The following is a 12145-nucleotide window of genomic DNA, read 5'->3' as shown; positions in this document are numbered from 1 at the left end:
AGGATCAATATGAGGGGCTAAAGACAGGAGAGGGTGGGGGGTAGAGAGTGAAGGAATGAGAGCGATGTATTTATCATTGTTCCGTAGCAACTGCTATTTACATGTTCCTAACACACACCTAGACAAAACTACAAATCTAGTTACAGTTGAGCTCTCAAATATTGTTAATGTGGCAATTTCCATCAGCAGAGGAAATATTGTCCTGGGCTGACTGGCGGTTCTTGTGTCCTCTCTTGGAAAGCTAGCGGTTGAAACAGAAATAAATTACAAAGGGAATATGTAAATAAATGTAACTCCTAATCCCACAGTCAACAATATAGTGTTGAATGTCGCTCTTGTATTTCTCTCATCATCCCCACATCATTAACATAACCTAATTGGAAAAAACAATAATCCGTCTGATGTACCTTGATGATCCTGAGTTTGGTCATTGGAAAACAAAGGAAAATCCTTCCTTTCTGCTGGGCCTCGATTCTCTGCTCTTTATTTACGCCCCTGAACACCTTGTGGATACACATGGAGCAGCCGGACACAGAGCAGAACTCAGACAGGACTCATCTGATGAGCTGCTGAGATGTCATGTCCGCTGACTATTGGGAGGGTCCATTTAGAACTGGGAGTAACACGAAGTACCTGGGATGATGTGGTTCAACACACTATTGGATGGTCCTACCAGATCCAACCCCCATGATGAGGGGGGAATCAGAGATGGCAGCAAACAGTGCTTCACCGACTCCTCTGCAAAGGTGTATAGGTCATCAGAGGAGGCAGTAAGGTATGAGAGAGGAGAGCTGCCCTGCCATCTCCTCATCGGCACCTTGGACCAGTATTTAATCTCAAGAGCCAGCAGCCTTCTGTCCTCCGGGATAAGGCTCCACTTCTCAGGTTCACCCCCGTATGGGTCACGATCTTAACGATCTTCAGGCACAGCATGGATAGCTGCTCGAACGGCAGCTTTTGCCAACAACAGGGTAGGGTTTTGTCAATATCTTAATTTTGTTTTGCATCTCAGATGACACTCTATTCCCTATATAATGCACTACTTTTCACCAGAACCCGATCTAAAGAGACTTACGTTATTCTTCATGCCATGCTTGATCACTCTCCATTGGCTGGATAAAAAAAGAATGTATATATTTTAGTTGGTGTTCACTGGTGTTAATGAAGTTTCCGTGTCACCAGATAGCCATTAGCTACAACAAGTGTCTATTCTATTAATAGTGATTACCGAGTACATGAGCCATTTGTTCTAGGCTTATGGTTAGAGTGAAGGGTACGGTTGAGGTTGTGTGTAGTGATTGCTGTTATTGTATTTGAGGTTAGTGAAAGACATGGGACGTACTCATCATTTAGACGTCAACTTCTCAGGTAGTTGAGGAGGATTGGAGCACAGCCTTTCGCTATGTTGAGAGAAGGCATTAGAGTCCTCTGAGCCTCTTTCTCCAGCGGCTCAGTGGTAGACCTCTGGTCCGTTTTAACCACACCTGGGTCCCTGTGAGGACTCTGGGGAACCACAAAGAGTTGAATATGGAGTTGAATCTTAAGTTATATGGCTCCCTCTCCTCGCCTTATTTCCTTCAACTGTACTGATTTGATAGCACTGGACAGGTGTAAGCATATCCAACATCACCATAACGCACTGAACACACCTGAGATCGGTAAAACTCGTTGTACAAATCTAATTTATTTGTTACATACACATGATTAGCAGATATTAATGCGAATGTAGCGAAATGCTTGTGCTTCTAGTTCCGACAATGCAGTAATAACCAACAAGTAATCTAACTAACAATTCCAAAACTACTACCTTATACACACACGTGTAAGGGGATAAGGAATATGTACATAAAGATATATGAATGAGTGATGGTACAGAGCGGCATAGGCAAGATACAGTAGATGGTATCGAGTACAGTATATACATGTGAGATGAGTATGTAAACAAAGTGGCATAGTTAAAGTGGCTAGTGATACATGTATTACATAAAGATGCAGTAGATGATACAGTACAGTATATACGTATACATATGAGATGAATAATGTAGGGTATGTAAACATTATATTAGGTAGCATTGCTTAAAGTGGCTAGTGATATATTTTACATAATTTCCCATCAATTCCCATTATTAAAGTGGCTGGAGTTGAGTCAGTGTGTTGGCAGCAGCCACTCAATGTTAGTGGTGGCTGTTTAACAGTCTGATGGCCTTGAGATAGAGGCTGTTTTTCAGTCTCTCGGTCCCAGCTTTGATGCACCTGAACTGACCTCGCCTTCTGGATGATAGCGGGGTGAACAGGCAGGCCTAGTCTCTGTGGGTTTTCGCTCCTCCCTTGTACTTGATTGATGAATTACGGTGAATTACGGTCACTGATTAGTAAGGAAGTCACCTAACCTGGTTGTCTACGTCTTTATTGAAAGGACAAACCAAAGGACAAACCAAAAACCAGCAGACACTAGACCCTCCATGAAATGCGTTTGCAACCCTGGTCGAGACAATCCCATCTGCCAATCAGGGCTGAGTACGTAAATATATTTAAATTTGTATAAACACGCCCCACATGATCAGACAGCATTTCAATGGCAAAAGGCGGCTCAGGGAAATAAATTATAAAAAATATGTTGTTTTAATTAAATAAACACACACAACACACAAAATGGTTTATTAGACATACAGTGATAATTTAAAACATTCAATGAATTATAATAATAAAAAAATATATACAGTTGAAGTCGGAAGTTTACATGCACTTTAGCCAAATACATTTGAACTCAGTTGTTCACAATTCCTGACATTTAATTGTAGTAAAAATTCCAAATTAGTATTTGTTTGCATTGCCTTTAAATTGTTTAACTTGGGTCAAACTTTTTGCGTAGCCTTCCTCAAGCTTCCCACAATAAATTGGGTGAATTCTGGCTCATTCCTCATTGGCTAAAGGTTTGTAGGCCTCCTTGCTTGCCTACGCCTTTTCAGTTCTGCCTACAAATTTTCTATAGGATTGAGGTCAGGGCTTTGTGATGGCCACTCCAATACCTTGACTTTGTTGTCGTTAAGCCATTTTTCCACAACTTTGGAAGTATGCTTGGTATCATTGTCCATTTGGAAGACCCATTTGCGACCAAGCTTTAACCTCTTGACTGATGTCTTGAGATGTTGCTTCAATATATCCACATCATTTCCCTCCCTCATGATGCCATCTATTTTATGAAGTGCACCAGTCCCTTTTGCAGCAAAGCACCCCCACAACATTATGCTGCCACCTCTGTGCTTCACGGTTGGGATTGTGTTCTTCGGCTTGCAAGCCACCCCCATTCTCCTCCAAACAAAACGATGGTCATTATGGCCAAACAGTTCTATCTTTGTTTCATCAGACCAGAGGACATTTCTCCAAAAAGTACGATCTTTGTCCCCATGTGCAGTTGCAAACCGTAGTCTGACTTTTTTTTACGGCAGTTTTGGAGCAGTGGCTTCTTCCTTGCTTAGCGGCCTTTCAGGTTATGTCGATATAGGACTAGTTTTACTGTGGATATAGATCCTTTTGTACCTGTTTCCTCCAGCATCTTCACAAGGTCCTTTGCTGTTGTTCTAGGATTGATTTGCACTTTTCGCACAATAGTGCGTTCATCTCTAGGAGACAGAACGCGTCTCCTTATGACGGCTGCGTGGTCCCATGGTGTTTATACTTGCGTACCATTGTTTGTACAGATGAACGTAGTCCTTCAGGCGTTTGGAAATTGCTCCCAAGGATGAACCAGACTTGTGGAGGTCTACAATTTGTTTTGAGGTCTTGGCTGATTTCTTTTTATTTTCCCATGATATCAAGCAAAGAGGCACTGAGTTTGAAGGTAGGCCTTGAAATACATCCACAGGTACACCTCCAATTGACTCAAATTATGTCAATTAGCCTATCAGAAGCTTCTAAAGCCATGACATAATTTTCTGGAATTTTCGAAGCTGTTTAAAGGCACAGTCAACTTAGTGTATGTCAACTTCTGATCCACTGGAATTGTGATACAGTGAATTATAAGTGAAATAATCTGTCTGTAAACAATTGTTGGAAAAATGACTTGTGTCATGCACAAAGTAGATGTCCTAACCGACTTGCCAAAACTTGAAATTTGTGGAGTGGTTGAAAAACGAGTTTTAGTGACTCCAACCTAAGTGTATGCAAACTTCCGACTTCAACTGCATTAGGAAACTATTCAGACCCCTTTACTTATTCCACATTTTGTTACGTTACAGCCTTATTCTAAAATGGATTAAATCGTTTTTTTCCTTATCAATCTACACACAATACCCCATAATGACAAAGTAAAAATTATTTTTTAGAAATATGGCATTTACATATGTGTACATATGTTTCCCACGATTGCTCAGTTTGGTCGGGCGGCCAGCTCCAGGAAGGTTCTTGGTGGTTCCAAACTTCTTCCATTTAAGAATCATGGAGGCCACTGTGTTCTTGGGGACCTTCAATGCCGCAGACATTTTTTGGTACCCTTCCCCGGATCTGTGCACTCAACACAATCCTGTCTCGGAGCTCTACTGACAATTCCATTGACCTCATTGCTTGGTTTTTCTCTGACACGCACTGTCAACTGTGAGACCTTATATAGACAGGTGTGTGCCTTTCCAAATCATGTCCAATCAATGGAATTGACCACAGGTGGACTCCAATCAAGTTGTAAACATCTCAAGGATGATCAATGGAAACCATATGCACCTGAGCTCAATTTCGAGTCTCATAGTAAAGGGTCTGAATACTTTTCTAAAAACCTGTCATTATGGGGTATTGTGTGTAGATTGATGCAACAAAAAATAAATCATCAGTTTTAGAATAAGGCTATAACAAAGTAAAATGTGGAAAATGTCATGGGGTCTGAATACTTTCCGAATGCACTGTATATATATTTTACAAAGTGCAGAAAACCACCTTCTCCTTTAACTCTAGTGTGGTTATATTATAAGCCACAAGCTGGATGTCAACATTCCAAACAACAACCCTGTTCCGTCTGTGACATGTACTCTGTAGTTAGAGCGTGCATGATTCGTGTGCCCTTCTGAATTTCCTGTCAAATGTCCTTTTTAATATGTATCAGCATCTCGCAACTTCAGCAATTCCTTCCTCGCCCCTCTGTTCTTTGCAAATCTCAAAGCTCCCATGTTCCCCTTGCTGCTTGTAAACCATCAAGTCACAATGTTTTTGAGGCCTGCAAAATATCTCACTGCCCTGTCTCCCCTGTTATATCTTTCCATATTCGGTAAGTTCTCATACTTCACCTCAGACACAGATCTACTATGTAGCATTAGCAGGGAATGGGGAGTAGAATTTCACCACATGGGAAAACTGAAATGTCAAATTGATAAAAGGATCGAAGGAGTTGAGAGAGTGATGTATTGCTCCCCCTCCTGTCCTTTCTCTCACCCTCCTCTGTATGTTACCATGGCAGCAGGGGGTGCGTGACAGTCATGTGAAAACAAAGCTGATTGGATTAAAATACTTAGAGTGATCAGGAGTCAGGTAAAACTGCACACGCACTAAACACACCATAAACTGATTATGTATACACACATACACAGACAGACACACACACGCACACACACACACACACACACAATCACACAATCACATTAATGGCATAGAGCTTGGCATACAAATTTAGACCACAGCGACATAGATACAATAGACCATGCATGACACGCTAACTTGATTAAAGACGTTTACTGAAAAGACTCGCAAACACACAAATAGATACACATAGTCCCTCATGTCTCCTGCACATTTTTTACTTTAAAAAGCAACAGCACCTTTAATTGATGACATCCAAGCCACATGCTGTAAACCTTGTTTGATGGGAAATTCAATGACAGATTGTTGTTCCAAGCTTATGAAACATGGATTCAATTAGTCCAGGCCAAGAGCCTCACTAGACAGGATGTGAGAATAAAGGCCCACACACACAACTGTTCTATGTAAAGTACCATGACTTTCAATGATGGATGTGACTGTGCAACGTACATGCAGTGTTACCAGTTTCTACTACAGGAATACAAGCCCCTCTATTGTAGTTCTACAACTTAGACATAATCATATTTACTATAACAGTATTGAATAATATCAATAACAATCAATGTCATTAAACCAGTGTGTTTCTCTTCTCCCAGCTTTCCTTATGCTTCCCTGTCTCTTCCTGTTCCTCTTCTCTCACGCTCCCTCCCATTCAGCTCCCTCCCATCCAGCAGCTGCACGGTAGTGGACGATGGGGTTGTAAAAGCGAGGGCCGAAAGAGGAAGTCAGCGGGACCTTGTGAGTTATTATCCCCCCAACCCCCAACGTACACATAGGGGCCTGGGAACTGTCCTCTTCTCATAGAGGACCACAGTGCAGCGTGGAGCAGGGCTGTTCTCCGGGCCTACTTCCTCCATCCCCATCTGTGTACCTTACCACCCGATCACAGGCCTGCTATACGGCAACAGCCGTCATAACAACACATGAGCGTATGTATACAACAAGACAGCATTTTCTTCATAATAAATCCACTTTCTCACCATTGCCTTACAACAAATTAGTTCCCACCGTGATCACTTGCGGGCACTGCCCAAGGTGTCTGTTGCTGTGTGGCCCTAAACACGTCACAACGTGATAATTCATGGCAAGGCCATGGGTCTGCCTACAAAAATAGAAAATGTACGTAAATGTATAACTCAATAGGTCGGACATTATACGGGGTACACAAAGATATAGACCATTTACAACACAGTCAGATTTCACCTGTGGAGGCCCATGGTTATGGTGTTGAGATGCACCATCTGGGTTTATTAATAGTGTCCTATCTGGATCCCTGGCCTCTGGTCTGAGAGAAAACTGTGAGGTGTGAATACCAGTCATGCCTTTCCTCTAACAGCTGGTGATGATACAATTAACCTCCGCCTGGAGAAACGCCAGTCTCACTCACTTTACACTCGGGACTCCCGAGTGGCGCAACAGTCTAAGGCACTGCATCTCAGTGCAAGAGGCGTCACTACAGTCCTTAGTTTGAATCCAGGCTGTATCACATCCGGCTGTGATTGTAAGTCCCATAGGGCGGAGCACAATTGGCCCAGCGTCGTCTGGGTTTGGCCGGGGTAGATCGTCATTGTAAATAAGAAACTTAACTGACTTGCCTAGTTAAATAAATAAATAAAAAACACAATTTCTCTGTATGTCAGACACTAACTCACAAACATGAACAAACACACACACCAGTGCTTTCATCTCACTTGCACCTCACTGATAAACACTCATCACTGATATAGAAGAACATCTGACTTACAACAGCAACACTTTTTGTATCCCCCCCTCTCTCTCTCTCTCTCTCTCTCTCTCTCTCTCTCTCTCTCTCTCTCTCTCTCTCTCTCTCTCTCTCTCTCTCTCTCTCTCTCTCTCTCTCTCTCTCTCTCTCTCTCTCTCTCTCACCCAGTCTGTGTGTCAGTGTGGTTAAAAGGCTATGGACTATGGCAGATTAGTTTGACCTTAGTGTACCGACAGGATATGACTCCAGAGGGGAGAGAGCTGGCACCATGAACTCCAACTCCAGCCCATATACCAAGTCAAATGACAAACATACACATGCATTTGTTATTGTGTATTACAGAGGTCCTGGTATTGACCTGAGAACCTCAGGGCTCCCCATATTCCTCTAACTAATCTGCTCCAGTCATATCAGCTCCAACTCTACCATACCACAAACAGACCTTGACCCAGCTAGGAGCTGGTTCTATGTATCATGTCTTTGAGTCTCCAGGTCATAAATATGACAGGGAAATAAACCCTGCAGAACCCAGCTCCCACTGCTGGGGCCATCCTTTTCCCACAGTGCAGTATAAATAGCCCAGAATAGTGTAGGCCGGGTGACAGCATGGCCACTCAGGGAAGGATCCCACACGCAACAGCACATTCCAGCCCACCTGGCCTTGACAGCGCCCAGGTCACCTTTCAGGATATATGTCCCTCTCCCGGCTACCCAAATAACCTCACACCTTCAAACCGCTTCCCCGCCGACCCTCTGCTTTCTCCACATCCCCCTCAGTAGGACCCCTTTGCAGTGAAGGCATCCAGGCTACCTCATGCCTACCTGGTTACTGGGTCCTCGGCTCACGCTCAATGACCTTCCAACCCTGACCACTGTGGAACGCCATGACATGGCACGTTGGCGCGCCCAGAGCAGTAACTAGGGTTTGAGTTTTAGTGAGGTCTGGAAAGAGGGGAGGGGGGTTTGAAAGTTGCAATGTTTTGAAAGTTGAAGTTCATTTATTGCATTTCTATTAAAATACAAAACTTTAAAATGCTATTTGGAAAACCCTATCCATTATCACCTTAACTGCTGTAGGTTCATTCACCTCAGTAAATCTATAAAATACACATAGACTATTAGCTATACAATTGTAATATAAAAAATGGGGGGAAATATATCGGACATATCTGTAAGCGACTATTTGTTTACTAGTTGTGCACTCATTCTCCGAGAGTCGGTTTTTGTTTGTTTGTGGGATGTCCATAGACACCGCAGGAGTCGCGGGACAAGTTTAAAATAGCTTTTTGCCCGGCATCTCGCCAAAACCGTCAGCAGCGTCTAGACTGTTGCCCATTGCGCAGACTGCGCGTTGGGGAAGTTCGTTTTACGTCCGGGAGAAGGCGAAGATAGCCGTTTTAGAAAGTGGTTAACGTTTTGGTAAAAATGCACATCCAGGAGGCAAATCCGGGGGACGCAGGTGAACATAACGAACTAACCACTGTTAATGATTCCATTCGTTAGCACAGATGCAAGCGCTAAGTCAGATCAATAATATAAGAGTTCTGAGCTTTGATCAACTGGGAACAATGTTGACCGGTAATTTATTTTCAATATATATTTTTATTGTATTTATTTTTTGTAATGAGAAAAAAATGACCGAGATGAGGTCCGGACTTCGGTGTCTTCATATGTAGGCCTGGTTACCGCCATAAGCGAGCCAATGACAACACAAGCACAAGTAAGCGCCTCACGCGCTTCTCACCAACTTGTTGTGATGTGGTTGTGAAGTAGCCTTAAGCATATTTGCATGTATGAACATCAAGTGCAAAATGATATTGTGTGCTGCTGTAGAACTTGATTGGGTTTTGTAGGTCACACTGCATATCTCAGTCAGTGTGTGGAGACATTGTGGAGACCCAGGCCTAGTCACTTATCTATAGTCTAGTCATAACAAATAGTTGAGGGAATCAGTGGTTAGTTGTTATTTAAGGTCTGAACTTGTGACTTGACAAGACCAGAATTCAACAGTATTTATCCAACTTTATTATCCAACGTGTATTGTCAGTCAATGTCAAAAGTCAGCAAGGTAAAGGAATAGCACAATGTGTAAATAACATTTGATATGGGTTTCTGTCTAGTCAATCATGTACTGTAGTTGAATTATGAACATGTTTAATGATCTGGGTCTTCTCTATTTCCTGACATTAACATTGGCTCATGTAACCTCAAGTCACACCAACATGATTAATGCAATGCGCTTCTTATTTTGGAAGTGCATTTCTGCTACTGTATCACTTCATCTCTAGCATAGACTAGAAACACTAAAGATATGTTAACGGTACAACATGAAAACAGTTGCCACCAATGCTGGGGGGGGGGGGGGTTATAAGGCACTGCATCTCAGTGATAGAGGTGTCACTACAGACCCTGGTTCGATTCCAGACTGTGTATCAAAACTGGCCGTGATTGGGAGTCCCATAGGGCGGCGCACAATTGCCCCAGCGTCGTCCGGGTTAGGGTTTGGCCGGGGTAGGCCGTCATTGTAAATAAGAATTTGTTCTTAACTGACTTGCCTAGTTAAATTAATAAAATAGATTAAGAAAAAACTATCACCAACTGTATAATTATTTCAATCTTTTGGTCTGTGTTCAGATATTTTCTGTGGATTAGTCCAGGAGCCTACTAGTGGCCATGTTTCATAGATGAGTGTCGTGAATTGCATGTAAACAACTCCACCAACCATCATTGTCTATATGTCTACCTCAGAGGAGGCTTGTGGTAGGAGCTATAAGAGGATGGGCTCATTGTAATGGCCAGAATGGAGTTCATGGAACGGAGTCAAACGTGGTTTCCATATGTTTAATACCGTTCCATTTATTCCATTCCAGCCTCTCACCAGTCTCCTCTGGTATAACTATATATTCCTCTCACTTGCCAACTATGCCCCTACAGAAGGTTACGTCTTTCTAGAATGACAACCAGTGATTTGGTTTCCCACGGCTATGAAATCGGGGTGGGAAGATACCAATCCACGGGCAATCACTCTTCAGCCCTTTATCTGCCCCCTGACACCAATGTCCACCGCTATAAATCTTTTGCCTGGCAGCTAGAGTCTTCCTGATAATCCCTACAGTGGTGTGAACCACACTACTCCAATATTGACAAACACACACATTGAATCCCCAGAACTATACACACACAGAACTATACAGAACAATTCAATATATGTTGGTCTACATCTTCCTCAATTGAACAGATCAATGTATCTTAGTTTGTATCCTTGTTATGCCTCCCAAATCATTAAATGGGTACTACAGACTCAAATACATAATTTGTGACACTGCACTGTTCAATCAAAGACTCTGAAATGAGTGGGGTAGTTTCCAGGTGTGTGTCCTTGGTTATTAAACATATTTGAGTTGTTTATAAAAACAGTCATTAATGAACATATTCTAGCCAGACACCAATGCATCAAGTGAAGGATGAACAGCAACCAGGTGAAGCTGGTTGAGAGAATGCCAATAGTGTGCAAAGCTGTCATCAAGGCAAAGGGCGGCTACTTTGAACAATCTCAAATGTAAAATATATATATATATTTTTTACTGGTGTTGTATGTCTAATTCTCAAGTAACTTATGGTCTTGGGATAAAGTGCCATTTTACGATCCAACTCATGATGTATCATAACACTATTTTGATATTTGTTGCATGAAATGTTTCTACAGCAGTGAATTTGTGTCCTGTCTGTTAAAGGAGAATACAACGTGTTTATTGAAGGCAGATGGGAGAACTGAGAGAAAGAGAAAGTGGTGGCTCTGTAAAGGAATAGAAAGTAAGCAAATGTATTTTTTGTTGTTGTTGCTTTACATTGCATTAACCATGCTGCCATAAGGCTTGTCTTGACATTGATTACCACTACAATAGAGTTAGGTGGAATCCCTGAGGAGATCAATTTGCTCCCCCTGGACCCAGCTCTTTCATGAGCAGTGAATAGGTACAGCGGGAAGTCCCAACAGCAGGGGTCCTGCAATGTTTCTCTAACAGAGTGTGAAGACAAACACATCACTGTGATGAGCTCTTTGTTTAGGTCATGAGTCTGTTATTTACACCTGGATCAGAATGATATGACCTCTTCAACCTGCAATAATTGTTGAAATTATCTGTGGATACAGTAATAGATAATTCAGTTTGTTGTTATATTGGAGGTTGAATGATACCAATAAAGTGATGCTCTTTTGCTCAAACTGCATGATGGAAATAGGATTTTGATAAGATCACTAACCTGTTTCTAATATTGAACTATGTCAAGCCCTACAATAACTCTAATGTATGGCATATCACCCACTATTTTACTGTAGACTACCAGATTGCTTAGTGACTCATTTTTATTTACATTGCTTTTTTACTAATCTATTTAAAGTAATTTTGTTCATCAAAACAACATTGACAGTGGATAATATGGTATACATATTGAAGGGAATATTCTTTCACAAATACCAGTAAACCTGCCGATGAGGGCAACCTATAGTTGCACAATGTGTAAGTGGAAGTTAAAAGGCAGAACGGAAAATCGTCAACGTCTATTCGGAGAAAAATACAAATAAATCAACGTGTTCGTTTAGAGTCGTACGAAGCTTTGAGAAGTTGAAAAGGAGTGAAAATTCCTCCGCCGCGGCGACAGAAAAAAAGAAAAGTTCAATTCGAAAGGTGGGTTTTTAAAACAGTTCTACAATTAAAACCACTCAAATATCTCAATAATCCATTTATAATGTAATGTTGGTTGGGTGAGTGTCAAGTGTATATTAAAATGTGACGACACTCAAACAGATAGGCCAGCTCCTCAGATAGATCCTCCTCTGTAACTTATGCGGATGAATAT

This window comes from Oncorhynchus gorbuscha, linkage group LG15 (genome assembly GCF_021184085.1).
Source record: "Oncorhynchus gorbuscha isolate QuinsamMale2020 ecotype Even-year linkage group LG15, OgorEven_v1.0, whole genome shotgun sequence".
Lineage (NCBI taxonomy): Eukaryota > Metazoa > Chordata > Actinopteri > Salmoniformes > Salmonidae > Oncorhynchus > Oncorhynchus gorbuscha.
Note: the sequence above shows the minus strand (reverse complement) of the source record.